The sequence below is a fragment of the Heloderma suspectum genome, chromosome Z, assembly GCF_057233095.1.
Source record: "Heloderma suspectum isolate Gila_16-S chromosome Z, 16-S_ref, whole genome shotgun sequence".
Classification (NCBI taxonomy): Eukaryota; Metazoa; Chordata; class Lepidosauria; order Squamata; family Helodermatidae; genus Heloderma; species Heloderma suspectum.
The window spans coordinates 16,107,116-16,126,782 of record NC_139476.1 but is presented as its reverse complement, the minus strand read 5'-3'; the positions used below and the strand labels follow the sequence as shown (position 1 = coordinate 16,126,782).

Genomic DNA, 19,667 nt, shown 5'->3' with positions numbered 1-19,667 from the left:
GTTAACTTAACAACTAATCCCGGGTTAACTCTGGGTTGTTTCACCCACGAACAACCCAAAGTGTCCGGGTTTGCACGTCACTCTACAACCTAAGATTGTGCTGATCAGAGGTTGCATATTCAAATCATTATGCAACCTGTCAGACCATGGGTTAATTAACCCATGATTTGCCACCATTACATGCAAAGTGGGTCAATGAGAAAGAGGCCTGATTCTCTGCAGACACCGGATCGCTGAGGCAGGGGCAGAGGTGCCCTCCCATCCAGACACACTCTGCAGTTCATGCTGTAGAGACAGAGTTAGATAGTGGTTAGAGCAGCCTTTCTCAACCTGGTGCACTCCAGGGGTGTAGGACTATGATCCCCATCATCCCCTGACATGTCCAGGGGATGGAGGGTTGAGAAAGACTGGGTTAGAGAATGTCAGACTAGGACTAGGAAGACCTGGGTTCAAATCCCCACTCAGTGGGCCGGGTGCCATCTCTCAGCCAAACCAACCCCTCAGGGATGTTGCAAGATGAGACGGGCAGAACCAGAAAAATAAATTTCTGATCACACCCGCAAAGCAGCCCTCAAGAGGTGTCAGACTTCTATGCCCATCAACCCTAGCCAACACGGGAGTTGTAGTCTGACAGATCTAGGAGGCACCCAGCTGGGGAACGCTGCCGTACGGAATTAAAGGAAAACAGTTTCAACTCTATGAGTCGCTTCAACAGGCATTGCCTTGGAAATAAGCCCATGACAGTTACTAGTCTGCAGACCTCTTTAGTAGTCAGCTAGGTGCTGGCAGAGAAGGGAGAAAGCTGGGTCCCTGTTGCAAAAGCCCCCTGAATTCCTACGCTGGATGACGAGGACAGAGCGGGGCAACCAACTTGGTTTCTGTGCTGGGCGCAGAGTGGAAATACCCCGTTTTTCTTCCACCAGCCCTTGCCACCAACAACTACTGGACTAGCGCGTAAATACATCACTGGTCTGATCAGCTGCTCCATCCAGGGCTTGAAACCATCAGCTCCATTTCCGACAATTATAATTGGCATGAATGAGGAATGCACAGCTCTAACGGATGCTTTCCTTGGGCTGCACCCCCTGCCTCCCAGGAAAACATCACGGCCAGGGGAGACCAACCTGGCCCGTACATCAGCCAGAGAAGGGACCGCTGCAGGGAGCTTGTTTTGCCCTTTCCTGCCAGAAAGAACACTGTAAGAACTTTGAAACTTTGAACCTGGTGCCTGAGGTTTGGTTGTTTTCCTCCCCGCTCCCAACCCCTTTTCCTTTTGTGCCATCTCTTTGAGATCGTAAGCCTGAGGGCAGGGAATTGTCTCCTTATTAAGCTTTGTAAGTTGCTCTGGGATCCCGTCTTGGTTGAACAGCCGGATAAAAATGGTGTAAATCAATCAGTGAAATCATGAATGGATCCCGAGAGCTCTGAGGGTAGCAAGGGTAAATGTGTCCTCCAGCACCAGAAAGACAAAACTCTGCTGATGATTAGCCCACGCACAGAGGGCCTCCGCGCTCTTTCCACGTCCAAGTGCGCACCTTCTTACAGATAATAACTCCCAGGCACACATACCAAGACCTAGACAGCATGCACCGATGCATACACCTAGACTGCTTCACCTTTCTCAGGAGGAAGTCTGTTTAAATGTGCTTTTAAAAAACAGATGCGTATTGTGACTGCAAGCTACCTCCTGTTTGTGAGCCCAGAAATGCCACACTTAATCCCTACCACTCTGACCCTGGCTGCATTGGTTATAAATAATAATACCGGGAGTCGGGAGATCCAAGTTCGAGTCCTCACTCAGCCATGGAAGCTCACTGGGTAACTTTGACCCAGTCACAGGCTCTCAGCCCAACCACATTCAGACGGTTGTTGTTGTGAGGATAAAATGGAGAGGGGGATTATGTACACCACCTTGGGTTCCTTATGGAGGAAAAAAGGTAGGATATAAATGTAATAATAAATAATAGAATAAATAAAAGTTAAAAGGACACCTAGAAGTAGGTCTCCTGGGGATCAAACATGAGACTTCCTAAAGAAGAAATGCAGATTTCAAAAATTTTAACTCGGTATTTCAGTTCATTTTTCTTTCTTTTTACTGTTTGGGAATCTTACTGGATGTAGAACAGTTCAGAAATCCTAGAAATAAAATAGATGCATTCGTTACCTTGCTAAGCTCTCTCTAACCATTACAGTGGACTTCTGCAACCTGGCACCAGGTTGCAGAAGGCTGCATTGCAAGGAAACTCCGGTTCTGAAGCCAAACCTTTGCCACAGAAGGAACATTCCTGATCGTTGGGGCCACAGTTGCGCAAGGAGAAACTGCTGCTGCCTTTCCTGCCGCCGCCTCCTTCCCAAGCTTGCTGGGAGAGATTCGGGGGGGGGGGTGCATTCCGCCCAGAGGAAAGAAGGAGTGTCCCATCTCTCAACAGCAGCCCATCAAGAATGGTGAGAGACAAGGAGGGTTGGGGGCGGTGGGGGAAAGTAAATTCCTTTTCAGCGAGAGAGCCTAGGTCTACTCTGGAAGAGATGGGTACAACGGGGCGGGGAGAGGTGGAGATGGAAGATGCAAAAAAGGAGAAGAGAAGTCTGATGGTATATGAAAGACCCTGGGGGGATATAGAAAGGACAGAGTAGGAGGAAGGGTGTCATTCCCCCCCCCTGGCGGGGGGGGAATTCCAGTCCTGGCAACTCACTTTTTTTTTTTAAGGGAAAAATGTTTCTTGCGCTCAGGGTCCGTGACGCCCTGGGCATCTCCAATTCGTGGCCACAGCAGTGCCCTAATCGCCTTTGCTAGCAACCATGCGTAATTCTTTCCTCTGCCCTCCCCGTTTTTTTCCCTTGGACAGGCAGGGACTGTCTCCTCTTGTATTACTGATTCTTTGTAAGTCACTCAGGAACCTTTGGGGCTGAGGAGCAGAATAAAAATACTTTAAATAAATAAAATAACCATAGCACAACCAGGTTTTAAGCACAGAATCCTGGAGTTCAAGAGTGTGAGTGTGTGTGTGTGTGTGTGTGTGTGTAGAGAGATACACTTGGAAATCATGTACTCCATTCTTCCCCAAACTGGTGCCCTCCAGATGTTCTGGACTACAACTCCCAGCATTCATGACCACTGGCCATGCTGGGTGGGGCTGATCGGAGCTAAAGTCCAAAACATCTGGAGGACACGAAGTTGGGTAAGGCTAATCCACAGAAATCCAAAGCTAGGACTGCTTGAAGACCCCCTTTAGGTAACTGGTTCCATTGTCCAACTGCTCTTGCCATCATGACATTTCTCCTAATGTCCAGCCAAAATCTACCCTCCTGAAACGTATTTATTTATTTATTCATTTCTATACTGCCCAATAGCCGAAGCTCTCTGGGCGGTTCACAAAAATTAAAACCACACAGCGTTGCATAAAACAATATAAAAGATGAAAGCTTAAAACCACAATAGAACAATACAACCAGAATAAAACCTAACAGCAACGCAGAGATTGAAAATACAGACTTGAAACACCAGAGCTAAAAGGCTAGGAAGCTAATATGCTAAAATACTGGGGGAATAAAAAGGTCTTTGCCTGGTGCCAGAAGGAGTACAATGTAGGCGCCAGGCAAGCCTCTCTAGGGAGCTCATTCCACAGCCGGGGGGCCACAGCAGAAAAGGCCCTCTTCCTGGTAACTACCTGCCTCACTTCCTTTGGCAGGGTCTCACAGAGAAGGACCCCTGAGGATGATGTTAGGGTCCGTGCAGCCACATGCACTTTATGCCCTTTAGATCCAAAGCTGACAGAAGCACAGAACAAGTCTTTCCTCTCTTCTACATGACAGACTTTCAGGGACTTAGTGCTGTCATGCCATCCGCCACTCCTCTTCTCCGGGCTAAACAAACCAAGCCCCTCACTGGGTAACTTTTCCATGCCACTAACTATCTTTGTTGCCTTCCTCTGAACCTTCTTGTCATAAGCCAGCTTGGCAGGGCTTCTGCCCTGAAAGGTGGCCAAGAAGTATTTTAAATAAATAAATATTCCAATTTGTCTACACCAGGGGTGCACAACGTCAGGCCCGGGGCCACATCCGGCCCTCCAAGGTTCCCCAGATGGCCACATGCCCTCTCCTTGGCCCCACCCAGAAGCACCCAGAAGTGGAGACAATACTCCAAATGAGCTCTGTATTAATAGCTGTCATTTCTAGAACACCTAATGGGTAAGAAAAACAAACAAAAAATCCAAGACAGCCCGTTAAGAGACAGGACAGGATTCTCTTGCCCTTTTTTTGTTACATGTGCACATTTTTCAAATTGTACGCATTTGTGGTACGCAGCCACCCACTGACTAAAGCGAGTTTCATGCATTTTTGAAATGTGGGCATTTTCTTTGCACGCTTTTCAAACCTGCACATTTTTCCAGGTGCCCTTTTTCTGTTTCTTGGAACACATCACGAGATTAGAGAAATCTGCAAAACCACCAACCGGACGGCATGGATTTCTCACACATCGCTACTCAGGAGACATCCAAACACGGTGGCCCATTTCTAGATTTTGTATAGGAACAATTTTCAAAATCTATAGAATTCATTGCTGAGCTCTACAGATCTTGTAATGGTGAAAAAACATCCAGAAAGCTGTTCTCAAAGCAAATCGCGCCAACAACAGACACAATTTCTACACCATCACCATGCTGGACTCCTCTCTTACGGCATCTGCTGCTCGAGGTTTCACAAAACGGGAAGATCCAAATATCCCACAGCCGTGAGGTCAGCCAAGGTGGTGCGACGGATTCTCCTCCTTTGGTTCCTCCCGCCTCAGCTGTGCAGGGAGCTCAGAGTTTCTCCTGAGCGTATCAGAACTGGCTGCCACAGTCAACATCCAACAAACCTGCCCCAACCCTCCGCTCTAAACAAGAAGGATTTTGCAACAAAATCTGCGGGATGATCTTCTCATGGGGTTTATTAGCAGCTGTCCCACTCCGATTCGAACCACTGTCCCGTGCAACAACAAAAGGGACTTTTGAAAAAGCCTCTCGCAAATGCCATTCCCAACCGAGCAGAGAAGAGCCTGTTGCCCCAGAGGCACAATAACCTATGCCAAGTTTGCTGAAGTATCCAGGGCTTCTTGCCCTGACCCCCGGCTAAACAAAGCAACACCCATCGGTTTTTGCAGCCACTGTCACCCCCTCACAGCAAGACGAGGTGATGGCTTGATTTCTGAAATGAGGTACAAGCCCATGCTCAGAAGCCTTCTCATCTTTCAAAAACATTCCAGGGGCTAAGGAAGCCAGTGTTGCATAGTGGTTAGTGCAGCCGCCCCCAATTTGGCTGGTAAAAAGTTTTGTAGACTAGTAACGTTTGTGGGCTTACTTACGAGGCTGAATTTACACCTACTGAAGTGAAATAAGGTTTATTTGCATTTTGTTTCTTGCATTTATATCCAGGCTTTTTCTCCGAGGAGCCTAAGTACATGATCCTCTTCCTCTCTATTTTATCCTCACAACAACCCTGTGAGGTAGCTTAGGCTGAGAGTCAGTGACTGGCCCACAGTCACCCAGTGAGCTTCCATGGCCGAGTGAGGACTAGAACCTGGATCTCCCGACTCCCAGTCCAGCACTCTAGTCACTACACCTCACTGGCTTTCTAATATGTAGGCAGTATTAACACAAAGATAAGTCCATATCACGAGAAGTCATCGTTCTGCTCTATTCTGTCTAAGCCTGGCCGCATCTGGTGTAGTGTCCGGGTCTGAGCGCTACATTTTTTAAAGGATGTACGTGTAAAAAAGGTCTCGGTGTCTTACTGGACTGCAAGGTGAACACGAACCACCAGTATCAATGTAGCTGCTAAAAAAGCTAATGCAATTGTAGGCTCTTAAGGATGCTAAGAATACAGTGAACAAATCACCCAGTGAGTTCCATGGCCAAGTGGGGACTCGAACCCGGATCTCCCAAGTCCCAGTCCAACACTGTAACTACTACAGCACACTGGCTCTCTGAGGGCCAAAACGGCTTTCCTTCAGATCTCCTTCATTACGTAATCTGGCACCCCTGAGATGTTTTGGACTCCAACTCCCATGCCAGCTGGGGATGATAGAAGTTCTAGTCCAACACATCTGGAGAGTGCCAGTTTGACAGAGGCTCGGTTGGAATGCAGGACTAGGAAGACCCAAGTTCAAATCCTAATTCAGCAATGGGTGATCTTTGATCAGCCTCACGCACTCTTTTTCTCTATGCCTAGCCTGCCTCACAGGGCTGTCGTGAGGTTAAATATGGGCAAAGAACCTTGCGGGTCTTTGAAGGAAAGGCAGGATATAAATGTAAGAAATGGAAAGGAAAGGCAGACAAAGGTTAAGCAGTTCATTAAAACAACACAATTGGCTTACAGAACTCACTACCACAAGATATGGCAACAACCACAGAAGATGATAGTCATCTGTAGAACTCGGGGGCTTCCAGGCAAGGCTTTTATCATGCAATCACCCTGCCTCATTCTCAGAATTATACAGGGGTCCAGACGATGATGCCCTCCGTTTGCAACCCTCCCGTGTTTCCCTGCCCCGTCTTCCGTCTTCTCCCCTTCCTGTTCAGGAGGAAAAGATGGAAGAGTCGCCCAGTGCCTTCTGACCAGGAGACGTCTGTCTGGAATCACCCCTACAAGCCTGGAATCACCCCTACAAGCCACAATGGCCAAACGGAAACCTTGCCGCATATACAAAACATGAAGCCACACACGCTGGGGGTCAAGAGCGAGGGCAGGCTGGCGTGCCTTTCAGCCATGTCTAGGTGGCACGGGGTGGCGGCGAAACTGGGGCAGCACCGGCTGGTTCAAAGCCAAGTGACACATACAAATGCGTGTCGCAACAGCTCAGGAACGGGTCAGTGGCTCAGGGCACGCCTTTGCACAGACCCAGTCCTCTGATGCCCTGCCATCTCCCCACCCAATGAAGCTGGCCCACCCCACCCCAGAGGTGACTGCCTCAAAGCAGCAGGTGTGTTATCAGACTTGGCCGCTTGGCCCAGCAACCCAAGGCCACGCCCTAAGTCCCTGGCAGCCTTGTGGGATCTTTCTGGATGGCGCTCCGGAAAGTGATTCAGAGTAGCCGTACCTGTCGGGTATTCCCTAGAGATTTCCAGTGAATTAATGGGCACACCTTCGAAAGATGGGAAGCCAAAGCAAACAAAAGGATTCTAAAAGGGGAAACACAGAGGTACAAACAACAGCATCCTCCTCCAACCAGGTGCCTTTGAGGATTACAACACACCTGGCTGGGGGAGGCTGGGGATTGTACAGCAGACACGCTCCTGCCCCTGGGGAGGTCAAAAACCTGGTCAAGGAGATGCGCTCCGCCCCACCGTCAGTCCATGCAGCCCCCCACCCAAACCTCCAAGCTTCTCCCCAATCAGATAAGCTATGCAAAAGAGAGTAAGGTGACTCTCTTCGTATGTTGGACGCATCAACGGCACAGGCAAGGCCAAGCTGGGAATGTTCACACTAATACACAACCCAACGTATACATGCTGGGAATTGCAGTCCAACACATCCAATGGGCACCAGATTGGGGAAGACAAGAGCATCCTGAAATTCACCTGCGTTCCCAACCGAGAGCGGCCACATGCCGATGCCCATGGAAGTTGATCAAATGAAAGTTTTACATTTCTCTCTCCCTCCTTGTTGGGGGTGGAGGGAGTGCTGGGTATGTGTGTGTGGGGGGGAGTTGTTCGGAAGCAAGAAAATGCTTTTTAATCTCTACTTATCAGTCCCGTAAAATGCAACGGAGGAAGAAAACAATATAGACATTTCGGAGCCTCCTGAAATGCTGATCTAATTGGGAAGGAGGATAGCGGGGGGGGGGGGGGGCAGAGAGGTATCTCACCGAGCTATCTCCAAAGCAGAACCGGTTTCCACCACATTGCTATCACATCGCTATCGCAGTGGATGGAGGGAGGTCGAATCTGACTCCTACAAGGCTCTTCCTTAATCCCATAGATGAAAGACTCTGGGAGCAATGCAAACTCCCCCCGGCCTGGCTTCCAAAAGCCCAGGGAAGGCCACATCTGGGAGAAGAGCAGAAGCCATTCCCCTAGGACCAAGGAATCTGTCCCAGCGAGAACTCTGCCCTGGGGCTTGGCAGAGAGGAGCACCACATTTAGGACTCCAGGCCTGGGGGCAGGGCGATGGGGGAGGACCACTCCTGCTCTTTGGCCTGCAAATGACAGGCCTTAAAAAATGTGCAGAAAGGGATTCCCAAGGAGAAGACCCCACACAATGGCCATGCTGATTGAGAGTGATGGGAGCTGGAGTTCAACAGGCCCCTTCCAACCCTACTATTCTATGATTCTATGTCTGGTGGAAGCCAGGTTGGGGGAAGGCTAGGGTATCCTAAAAGGGGATGAGCCCTGGAAGCGGGAGAGGAGAAGGAAGAGAGAGAATGAGAAAGGGTACAGAGCATGGCTGACCCTTGGGGCGGGGGGAGGTATGCTTCTGCATGAATCCCATCCTCCCAATGAGGAGGAAGGGAGATAAGTTGTCTCCCGCCCCGAAAGAGACCCTATTCTCAAGTCTGGATAGTGGAGACAAATGAGGCCTTAAGGAGGAGATAATATGTAGGGCTTCTTGTGTTGGTACTGTGAAGGGGTCCCCAAACCCCTCCTTTGGATCCATTTGAAAGAGAAGGGGGGAATATGCGCCGCAGTGGTGCCTCAAGGGGGCAGCAGGGACAGAGAGCAGGAGGAAGATGATGTTTGGTGTAGTGAAAGTGTGTAGGGACCTCTCTTGTAATACTAGGATGCAATGGGGTCATCCCATGAAGCTGAAAGGTGAGAGATTCAGGACAGATCAAAGGAAGGCCTTCTTCACACAGCGCAGAGTTGAACTATGGAACTCATTTCCACAGGATGTAGAATCCAATTTGGATGGCTTTCAAAGGCAGTTGGACAAATTCCTGGAGAAAAAGACTATCAACGGCTACTAGTCCTGATGGCTCTATGCTACCTCCAGTATCAGAGGCAGTGTGCCTATGTGCACCAGTTGCTGGGGGACATGGGCGGGAGGGTGCTGTTGCGCTCATGTCACACTTGTGGGTTTCCCATTGGGGCAGCTGGTTGGCCACTGTGTGAACAGAATGCTGGACTAGATTGACCCTTGGTCTCATCCGGCAGGGCTGTTCCTATGCCACCCACCCTCTGCATTTGAAAAAGAGTAGAAACAGCAGGAGTAGAAAGAAAGTGGAGAGAATAACTGGGCAGGACATGGTGACTCCCCCCTTACTTCACAGCCCACTCCGCAGAAACAGAGTTATGTACACACATTCTACACATATACAGAATGTATACAAGCACCCACATCTGTTTAATCTCATAAGAAACAGCTGAATCACAGAGCAATGTTATTGGCAGGGAAACCCCCAATATTTCTCTATGGATAATCAACAGTGGACAAAGTAGAATTTGCTGTGTGTTCCCTACCCACCCATCCCCACCAATCAAATTCCTTATTCCCAATGGAACAGGTGGGAGGGGGGAGAAACGGGAGAGGATAGAGAACATCTCCAGTCCCCATGGAAACAGGGAGACAACCCCCACTCCCGAAAGACAGGAGCGGGGGATTGAAGAAACAGACAGCAAAGGACATCTTAAAAAGTGTGGGGAGGGGACGGAGAGGAGGGGGCACCCTCTCTGCCTGCCCCGCCCCCCCACTCTAAACACCCAACAGCAGGGGGGGCAACCGAGCAGACCCCGTGAGACACCCACTTTTTCCAGCTGGGGTGGGCTTCCATCTCTCTCTCCCCCAGTGATCCTATGCCCCACATGCGCGTGCCCAGCTGTACATACACGCACGTGTGCAGCCCCCAACCTCCCCCCGCCCAAACCAGCACCGCAAAGCCTGGCCGCCCCTAAAATACAGGCTGGACCGAAAGGAAATCAACTCCACTCTCTCTGCTCTTCCACCACACCCCGGCTTCTCTCACCAGGAGAGCAGTAGAGGATGCAGAAGCAACGCTTCACCTCCACTACCTCCAGGGGTGTCCACAGGCAGGGCAGGCGTAGGAGAAGGAATGGGCAGAAAGCGGGGGGCGAAGAAGGGGGCAAACAAAGGGGAGGCGCCCCCGCCCCTTCTTTCTCCCTCTTTCTGTGCGCCTCTCTCATCTCCCCCCTTTCAAGCTGGAGGTGAAGCAGAAGGGAAGGCCGCGAATTCTCCCTGTCCTCCCCATTAGGGAAGGGGGGAGGCAAGAGAAGGAAATCTTTTAAAATCTCGCCATTGTTTCATTCGTTTATCTCTTGCGTTCACCACCCCGAAACCTGCTCCAGAGATGGAGCGGTATCGAAACAGTGTAAATCAATCCATAAATCAGGACGTGGGGGTGGGGGAGGGGGCAAGAGAAGGGGGTGGACAGCCTCCGCCAACCTGGTGCCCCCCCTACATCTGGGAATCCAACTCCCAGCATTCCTGCCCACCGGCTGGGGCTGATGGGAGGTGAGGTCCACAAGCTCTGGAGGGCGCCACGCTGGGTGAGGGAGCGCGGAGGGGAGCTACGCTGCCCCTCACGAACCCACCCGCGGGTGCTTCCCGGGGGGGCCACAGGGGAGGGAGGAGCAGCCCCTTTCCCTCCCCGGAGGGAGGGGCCGGGGGCTGAGCTGGGGGCTGAGGCCACCCAAGGGGGGCGCGGGGTCTCGAGGCGGGGGCGGGGCGGGGCGCGTGGGGGCGCGTCGCCGGGGGGAGCTGCGCTCACCTCGTCCCCGCTCTCCGCGCCCCGCAGCGAGGAGGGGCCGGGCGGGGAAGCGGCGCGGCTGCGGCCTGCCTCACGGCTCCCGGCTCTGCTGGCGGCGGCGGCGGCAGCTCCGGCTCTGGCCCACTTCCGGGTTCGCGGGCGCCATCTTGGAGGGGACGCGGACTTCCGGGGCGGGCGCCCCGGGAAACTATGGCGACACTTCCGGCCCCTCGCCCAGTGACGTAACGTCGCGTCGCTGCTGCGTCGGGATTTTTTTTTTAAGACCCATTTTTCCTTTTTTATATATATATATATATATATATATATATACATCCATACACACACATATGTAACATAAAAGTGTATATAATACGGGATTATTAATAAAAAATTAAAATATTTAAATAACTTTGAATAGTTAAGTATTTAAATAGTTAATCTTTAAATAATATGTAATGATATGACATATTTAAATAATGTTAAAGAGAACTCTATAAGCGCAGCGCGACCCCTCACACAGACCGGACTTCCGGTATCCAACGGGCCTTAGCCCGTTGGTTCTCGATAGGCGGTGGAGGTGGGCGCTCTATCCCCTGTGACATCTCTATGGCAAATAGTCCGCCCAGCCTCAGATAGGAAATTTCAACATGGCCGGGAGCCAGTTCCGTTGCGTACCGGAAGTGGTGCGAAGGGACTAGACCGTCCCCACCCGCCATTGGTGAGCAAGGAACTATTGGGAGGCTGGGGGACCGGCACCATAGAGAATTGGGAGGCAGAGCGCCTCCCCTTAGGCTTCATTTCACCGCACACGGCGGCGTTCGAATGGAAACCGGACATCGGCGGTTAATGTTTGTCTGGGGGGGGGGGTTAATCTCCATGTTCCTGACGCCATTAGAAGGGCGGAAGTGGGGCGCGAAGCTGCAGGGGGCGGAGTCAGAAAGCGAAAGAGGGGCGTGGCCATAAAGCTCACAATATTATTATTAATAATAATAAATTGTAATTCATAGCAATATTAATATTTTGGGGAACAGCTGCCACACAGTTAAACAAAACTTGGTTCATTAATCGTGAGTTTCAGCTGAATAACTAATTAAGTAATCATTTTATTTATTTCTTTATTTGCAACGTTGATGACTGCTCCACATCTCAGACAATATTATCTTACAGAGCCCTGCTGAAAGACCACTTCATTTTTTTCCTCTTCCCTCCTCCTCCCTTTTTCCTTGTGTGCCGCGTCTTTTGAGATTGTAAGGCTGCAGGGGCAGGGGACTGTCTGGTGTTCTTGACTGCATAGTTGAGGGGCAGGATAAAAAAATTACTTTAATTCCGTAAATAAATAAGCCCCACAACAGTTTGGGGAAAGCCTCGCCTTCATGAGCTCACGGACCTTTCCAAATTGGGGGGCTTTTAGCGGCAGCCAATTCCATACATTAGTGACGCGAGGCATGGAGACAGACCTCCTTTGGTCCCCCTTTCTCAGCCTAGCCCACCTCTCAGGGTTGTTATGAAGATAAAAGGGGGGCGTGCAGGAGAAACCATATACAACGCTATCCTGAGCTCCATGGAGGAAAGTGGAGTGGCCGTGTGTCTGACTTTACAGCCGACGGTCCTTTGTTTGAAGGGCTATCGTGGGACAGTCCTCTTACTTTGAAGACACCCTCTCTTTCATGGGTTCTCCTGTCTAAGTATCAAGAACCCTGAAAAGGACAGATGAAGTTGACCAGCAGCAAGTAGCCATACCTGGACAGGTCACCTGGTCCCAGGTCTTCCCCACTAGGGTAAGAAGGATTATATTTCTAATTAAAAGATTGCCTTTATTTCCAGATTTGCCTTCATGCCTATAAATCAGCAGATACAAAGCGGTTTGTCCTTTTGGAGGCTCTGTTTTGGCAACGCACCTCCCCGCTTTTTGGCAGGGCCAAAGTGGCCACCCTTACAGGGAAGAGCATGATAGTCATATAATCTGGGGGGAAAGAGAGAATGAAGTTCCCCTACCCAGCAGGGTCATCGCCGGTGATCCGTCTGTCTCATAAGTTGCCTTTCCAGGAACAGCCCTGAGCAGCAGAGCTGCCCACTTCAGTTCTGAACCATCAGCATCGAACACCTTTCCCAGCGGGGAGAGGGACGAGGCCCCATGAATAAAACAAGAGTCTGGTCTGCTGAGGGCTGAAACTGAGAAACTGGAAACCGAGTTGCACAGAGAGCAGGTGAGTTTTCAGTTTCACGCATCAGGGACAGAAACAAGGAAAAGGTCCCTCCCACGAAGAAAAAGCAAAATATTCTCCAAGATTCAGCTCCAAACCGGGACTTGCTGCTGCTATGATGATGATGAGAGATGCAAGCTTTGAAGTCACACAGAACTGTTTCCACTGACACCACCACCAGTGCCTTCCTCCTTTATCCTGAAAAGAAGCAGTCCCTCTGCGGTGGTCCTTGCCTGACCTGGCACCCTCCAGGTGTGTCAGACTGCAACTACCATCATCCCCAGTTAGCTGGGGATGATGGGAGTTGCAGCCCCACACATCTGGAGGATCAGGGGAGGCTGCGTTAGCCCAACAGGACATGCATCTATTTTCCCCACACTTTGCGCTCTCTCTCTCTCTCTCTCTCTCTCTCTCCAGCTACAATCAAGGAAGAGTTCTGTGTGATACCAAAGACTGGCTTGTGGGAAGCCTTTCATTGTAGTTCTTGTATACACCACGGAGAGTCAGAACCTCTTGCCATTCTCCTGCCACATTCCTGTTTCAGGAAAGCATTTTTACGCATTCCGGATTTGATTTGTGGGCTTACCTGGGAAGATGGAATCCCTTGGCTGCCTTTTTTTGCTGCTTTTTTTCCTCCCTGGGTCGAGTGCTAAATGCCACCAGGCATGGCTTTTCTTTCTCTTTCAGCACAGGCCCATGTCATCATCTTTTCAGTTTCACTTTCTCCTTTGACGGCTGCAGCAGCGTGGCTCACAAACAAACACATGAGGAGGAAATGACAGCTGTTGCTGCCATTGTGGTTGCTGCTGTACCCATTCCTTCTATTTTCAGTGTTCAGGGGGTGAGTGCCGATGCTTATGAGGCCAAAGTGGCAACCCACCGACCCACACGAGAAGGAGGTATCAACAGGAATGGGGGACCCCAAATATCTGCAGAAGTACAAAAGATCTTTAGGGCAGGGTATTGTCAGGAGCGCCCTAGCTGCCTCTTAAAGTCCCCTCCAGTAGCCCAAACAAGATGCAGACAACAGGGATTCTCTTCCAAGGCTTTATTCCTTTACAACTTAATGACTCTTTCAGTTGCTAATTGCCAGCGACTAAGCAAGGAACTGCAAAGGGTATCCTAACAGGGTAACCTAAGCTCCATCTACGCAGTTGGTCCCCGTTTTGAGGAGAAGGGCGGGAAAGGTCTGGAACTTATGGGCTAGGAGGGGAGGCTCCCACCCTTACCCGTGGGGCATTGGGGCGCAGCCATTGCCGTAGCGCCAAGCGGGCTGAGCGCCTCCTCTCAGCGCCCTCTACCTCGCGCCGCTCTCTGCGCCGGCGCCTTGCGTCTAGCAACAACCGATCTCCTGCTCATCTCTCTCAGGAATGCAAGCAGGGGGGCCTCTCCCTGCAGCTGCACCTCTGAGAGACGAGCGGCTCCTCTCCCACGGGTTGCAGCTCTTCCTCAGAATCAGAGCTGCTTTGGGGCTCTATGGGCTCAGTTCCAACCCTGACAGGTATCAAACCTCAGGCCTGGGGATGTAAGAACTTTAAGCTAAAATAAGCTGTCTTTGGGGTATATTTGGCCTCGCCCACCCCTGGAATGCGGCCCCCGAAAGCTTCTCTGAAATGGAATTTGGCCCTGGGGTAGAAAGAGTTTCCGCACCCCTGCTCCAGAGGAAAATAAAAATAACTTTCTCCACTGGGTGAAAGTCCAGACAACCCAAGGTTCAGCCCACCGTAGAACTGTATAAGACTAGGATTCTGCTAAAATTGCTATATGGGCTATGGCCAATTTAGATTCATTAGAAAGAGCCCCAATTAAACTTCTGCATAGACTTCCGGCAGTTCCCATTTCTATAAAACTAGAACGGGTTCGTGCAGAACTGGGGGCGATGAGTATCAGAGCAGAAGCTTTTTGATTAGCCCTGCTTTTGGGGGGTGAAAAATAATCTTTAAGCGGATCTCAGAATTTATTCTGATGGTATTGGAAGAGATGGGCCCAGACTCTGGGAAGCAAAACATGCAATTGGCTGTCATGAGTTTGGGATTCTCTACTTCCTTTCTCTTCAACCAAGGATATGATAGAGCTAACATAATATTGCTCCAAAGACTTAAGGATGCTGTGATGCAATCTCAGGGAGCTGGGATGAAGATTTGTCAGTCTAACAACTTCTGTGCCTCTTTGATTCCTTCATACCTTTTTCTCCCAAAATACTTGGTAGATTTACCAAATATTAAAATGCGGGTAGCCTTTACTCGGGCAAGATTAAATGTTCTTCTTCTGGCAGATTCGACATAAAGGTGTTTCTAAGAAGGACAGAGTATGTGGTTGTAATTCTGCCTCAGTTGAAAATATTACTCCTGTCTTTCTAGGATGCTCGATCTATAAAGATCTTAGAGCCAAATATAGTCATCCGTTGTTAACATCGTTGAAGGGAAGACCATCTCTTGTAAAGGTTTGCTTTCTCTCGTCTAATGCTGACAAATATGTACCTTTCAGAACATCGAAATTTCTTGTCAATGTTTTACAGATGCACGTTACAAAGCCTGAAGGCTGTAAGGAAAATTATTCAGTTTTTGAGAGTCTGTTAGTAGAGTTTTAAGGGCACAATCCTATGCATGTTTAGACAGAAGAAAGTCCTACAACTCCCAGCATTCCTCAGCCAGCATAGCTTTATAAGTAAAAAATATCGGAATTCAGAATTCTGTTCGGAATGGAATAGAATAGTATGGCTGGCCGGGGAATGCCGGGCATTGTAGGACTTTTTCTTGTCGAAACATGCATAGGATTGCAGCCTATAATAGAATTCAGAATTCTATTTCAGAATTCAGAATTCTGTTCAGGAATGGAATAGAATAGTATGGCTGGCCGGGGAATGCCGGGCACTGTAGGACTTTTTCTTGTCGAAACATGCATAGGATTGCAGCCGAAAATGGAATTCAGAATTCTATTTCAGAATTCAGAATTCTGTTCAGGAATGGAATAGAATAGTATGGCTGGCCGGGGAATGCCGGGCACTGTAGGACTTTTTCTTGTCGAAACATGCATAGGATTGCAGCCGAAAATGGAATTCAGAATTCTATTTCAGAATTCAGAATTCTGTTCAGGAATGGAATAGAATAGTATGGCTGGCCGGGGAATGCCGGGCATTGTAGGACTTTTTCTTGTCGAAACATGCATAGGATTGCAGCCTATAATAGAATTCAGAATTCTATTTCAGAATTCAGAATTCTGTTCAGGAATGGAATAGAATAGTATGGCTGGCCGGGGAATGCCGGGCATTGTAGGACTTTTTCTTGTCGAAACATGCATAGGATTGCAGCCTATAATAGAATTCAGAATTCTATTTCAGAATTCAGAATTCTGTTCAGGAATGGAATAGAATAGTATGGCTGGCCGGGGAATGCCGGGCACTGTAGGACTTTTTCTTGTCGAAACATGCATAGGATTGCAGCCGAAAATGGAATTCAGAATTCTATTTCAGAATTCAGAATTCTGTTCAGGAATGGAATAGAATAGTATGGCTGGCCGGGGAATGCCGGGCATTGTAGGACTTTTTCTTGTCGAAACATGCATAGGATTGCAGCCTATAATAGAATTCAGAATTCTATTTCAGAATTCAGAATTCTGTTCAGGAATGGAATAGAATAGTATGGCTGGCCGGGGAATGCCGGGCACTGTAGGACTTTTTCTTGTCGAAACATGCATAGGATTGCAGCCTATAATAGAATTCAGAATTCTATTTCAGAATTCAGAATTCTGTTCAGGAATGGAATAGAATAGTATGGCTGGCCGGGGAATGCCGGGCACTGTAGGACTTTTTCTTGTCGAAACATGCATAGGATTGCAGCCGAAAATGGAATTCAGAATTCTATTTCAGAATTCAGAATTCTGTTCAGGAATGGAATAGAATAGTATGGCTGGCCGGGGAATGCCGGGCATTGTAGGACTTTTTCTTGTCGAAACATGCATAGGATTGCAGCCTATAATAGAATTCAGAATTCTATTTCAGAATTCAGAATTCTGTTCAGGAATGGAATAGAATAGTATGGCTGGCTAGGGAATGCCGGGCACTGTAGGACTTTTTCTTGTCGAAACATGCATAGGATTGCAGCCGAAAATGGAATTCAGAATTCTATTTCAGAATTCAGAATTCTGTTCAGGAATGGAATAGAATAGTATGGCTGGCCGGGGAATGCCAGGCATTGTAGGACTTTTTCTTGTCGAAACATGCATAGGATTGCAGCCTATAATAGAATTCAGAATTCTATTTCAGAATTCAGAATTCTGTTCAGGAATGGAATAGAATAGTATGGCTGGCCGGGGAATGCTGGGCACTGTAGGACTTTTTCTTGTCGAAACATGCATAGGATTGCAGCCGAAAATGGAATTCAGAATTCTATTTCAGAATTATTTTCGGAATGGAGTAGAATAGCATGGCTGGCTGGGGAATGCTGGGAGTTGTAGGACTTTCTTCTGTTAAACATGCATAGGATTGCACCCTAAATTGTATAGTGATATTTCCCCCCCTGTAACTGTGTATAATGGCAAATTGCTAAGATACAATAAACTCTTGGTTGGATGTTGCGGGGGGCGGTGGGAGGAAGGAAAGCCAGGTGAGAGGGGGACTGGAACGGAGTGTCAGCTCACTGGAACACTGAACATTTTCTTGCAGATGTCGCTTGTAGCAATCGTTGCCATAGTCCTAATAATAACATGTAACATTTGTGCCGTGCACTTCGAGGTGCTTAAAGCGCACCACGTTTTTTAAAATCTCAGTGGAATCCTTACAACGACCCTGTAAAGGAAGCCAGTGGAATTCTTACCTCCCATATTTCAGGCTGAGGCTCAGAGGGAGCGGCTCGCCTAAGGCCACCTAAGGAGTGTGTGGCAGATGGCGGTATTCAAACTCGGAACTTCCTGATTCATCACTCTTAGGCACTGTGCTACACCACCTCTGCCCAAGGGCAACTGGCACACCTGAAAGTGAATGTTTTTGATGTGTGTGTGTGTGTGTGTGTGTGGATATTGCCTCACTTCCACACACCCCAGCCAGCCCTGAAACGTCCCTCTTCTACTCCACTCTTAAAGGCGCCTCTCCTACTTTGCATCTGGCCACCCTACTCCCCAGTAAGAGTGCATAGGTTTGCAGCCTCAGTATATGAATGCAACACAAATTTTAAAAATTGCTTGCTCGATTATTAATTTTACTGCCAGCCGCTTAATGTTTTTAATGTTTTAATGTTTTTAATATTTTTTTATTTTTATATTTTTATAGCTGCATTCTTTTTCTTTTGCAATTGTTGTCTTTTGTGTGTGTTTTAATTATTGTCTACCAGCCTGAGTGCCATTTGGGCGCTATAAAAAGTTAGCGAACAAACAAACAATATTTATTTATTTTCATTTCTATACATTCTGTATAAATAATGTTTTATGTTGTTTGTATACAATGTCTGTATGCTTTTAGGTAAATAGCTTTTAAACCTTGTATATTGTATTTGAATGTTTTAACTTTTGTAAACTGCCAGAGAGCTTCGGCTATGAGGCGGTATAGAAATGTCATTAAAAGAAATAAAAATAAGGGGCAAGTTTCTCGGTTATACCTCGGCGTTCACCCTCAGTGGCCAGAACGTTGGGAAACAGGAGCAAGTGGGCTTCCTTGCAATCCGTCTGGCAGAGTTCCCTATCTGCAGGCTTTCTCTTGCACCTCCATGAGTAAAAGGGACTAGAAACTTATCTGTTTTCTTTTAACGAAAGCCAACCATTCCAAAGGGTCTGCAATGGAGTATCCTTAGAAGGAGCGAGGCCTCCGTTGTGCCCCCTTTTCCCTCCCTCAGTGTGGCCACATGCTTGACCTCCAGATCAGCCTACAATTCTGCTCTGACGGGAAATAATGCAGGACCCAGTTTTTTTACCCAACAGTGAGCTGTTTGCCAAGGCTAGGATTAAAGCCACAGAACTGGGGTGAAGGTTGCATTGGGAGCCGCTTCCTGGTGTTCGGTGTTTTGTTTTTCTCCACGCTTGCAAATCCCCGACTTTTCTGGGCCAGCAACAGCCTCACCCTTTCTTGCTTCCTTTGGCGAGAGACACTTTCCTCTTTCCGAGGCTGACGCGACATGTGCCAATGGATCTCTGCCTCTTTTCCTCTCTACCCCTGGCCTTCCCCAAACTGCTGCCCTCCAGGTGTGGTGGGACTCACCTGGAGGGCAGCATCACCCAACCACCGACCCACACAAGGTGATCGGGTGGGGGGGGGGTGCAGACTAGACAAATTCGTGGAGGGTTTTAGTTCTTCATTTGTTTGTTTCAGTAGCGCCAAGTCCAGCGGAAGTGACAAAGAAGATGCCCACGTACAAATAAAAACCATCAGATTAGACTAAGGTATTAACACTCTGAAAATTACGCCCACCCTCCCTTAGTAACAATAATATATTACTGGCGCAATCCTATGCATGTTTCAACAGGAAGAAGTCCTACAACGCCCAGCATTCCCCAGCCAGCCAAGCCATTCTATTCCATTCCCAACAGAATTCTGAATTCTGAAATTTTTGACCTATAAAGCCCTACATGGCTCAGGACCATAGTATCTGACAGAACACCTCTCCTGGCTTGAACTGCCCCATACACTACGCTCTGAATCTAAAGCCCTCCTCTGAGGGAGGCTTAAAGGGCGGCAACAAGGCAGAGGGCCTTTTCAGTGGTGGCTCCCCATTTCTGGAATAATCTCTCTGCCGAGGCCTGCCAGGTGCCAACACTGTAATCTTTTCGGCGCCAGGTTCAAACTTCCCTCTTCT

The 19,667-nt window shown here is 48.8% G+C and overlaps 1 protein-coding gene across 2 annotated transcripts in view; it reads right to left on the bottom strand.

The window, feature by feature from the left end:
* The window catches only part of SBNO2 (strawberry notch homolog 2), a 116,543-nt gene extending 102,971 nt beyond the window's left edge, over positions 1-13,572 (bottom strand). Inside the window, exon 1 of one of the 2 annotated variants that reach the window (XM_084825941.1) lies at positions 13,472-13,572. The gene's annotated coding sequence lies outside the window, so the exon portion shown is untranslated. Of the gene's footprint in view, positions 1-10,702; positions 10,837-13,471 lie in introns of those variants that run through there. The other variant, XM_084825939.1, reaches the window with a different exon arrangement.
* Between the last annotated feature and the right edge of the window lie 6,095 nt (positions 13,573-19,667).